The sequence below is a fragment of the Crotalus tigris genome, unplaced genomic scaffold, assembly GCF_016545835.1.
Source record: "Crotalus tigris isolate CLP2741 ecotype Arizona unplaced genomic scaffold, ASM1654583v1 scf7180000017573.2180621, whole genome shotgun sequence".
Taxonomy (NCBI): domain Eukaryota; kingdom Metazoa; phylum Chordata; class Lepidosauria; order Squamata; family Viperidae; genus Crotalus; species Crotalus tigris.
This window is the reverse complement of record NW_024096483.1, coordinates 1,669,099-1,669,952: the sequence shown is the minus strand read 5'-3', so window position 1 is coordinate 1,669,952 and position 854 is coordinate 1,669,099.

Here is an 854-nt window from a genome sequence, read left to right as displayed (position 1 = left end):
GGTCCGGGGCATCCCGAGGGGCTTTTCGATTGGTTCGCTGACCGTCCTCGTGAAACGGACCTGGATTTCTATTGGGCGATCCGTTCCCAATCAGAAGGGAGCGCTTCTGATGTTTGGAACTTTGGCGTTTCTTTCGTTTTCTTCCGTAACTAGAGATGGATTTTTCCTTTCCTTTCCTTTCCTTTCCTTTCCTCTTCTCTTCTCTTTTTTTTTAAGCAGGATCCAGTGGCAAAGCTTCCCCCCCCCCCCAGGACCCTGCATGCGGGGCTCCAGCACCACGTGGCTCTGCTCCAGCCTCACCTGAGCCTGCTGAGCAGCAGAGGTCAGTGCAGGAAGCAAGAGACCCCATAAGCTAATAGAAAGTTCACTGCCTCTGTTCATGATTAAAGAGCATTTAACAAACAATTGAAAAATGCCAACTTTCTATACAGGTAATCCTCAATTTATGACCACAATGGAGCCCAAAATTTCTGTTGCTAAGTGAAACATTTCTTAAGTAATTTTTGCCCCATTTTACGACCTTTCTTTCTTTTTTTAAATTTGACAATTTCTAGGAAAAAATAATCTATAAAAAAGCATGAAGTGTGAAAAACTGTTGTACATCACTTTTTCACTGCCTTTGTAACTTTGAACGGTCACTAAACGAACTTGTATTTGAGGATTACCTCTCTCTCTCTCTCTCTCTCTCTCTCTCTCTCTCTCTCTCTCTCTCTCTCTGTTTGTGTGTATATAATTTTTATTAAAACTTTTAACCAAAAATATAAAAAACTAGCAATAATTCATATAAAGTAAGGAAGAATAAAGAAAAAAGAAATCAAATAAAGAACACAATGTGCAAGAATGTGGAAACCTAT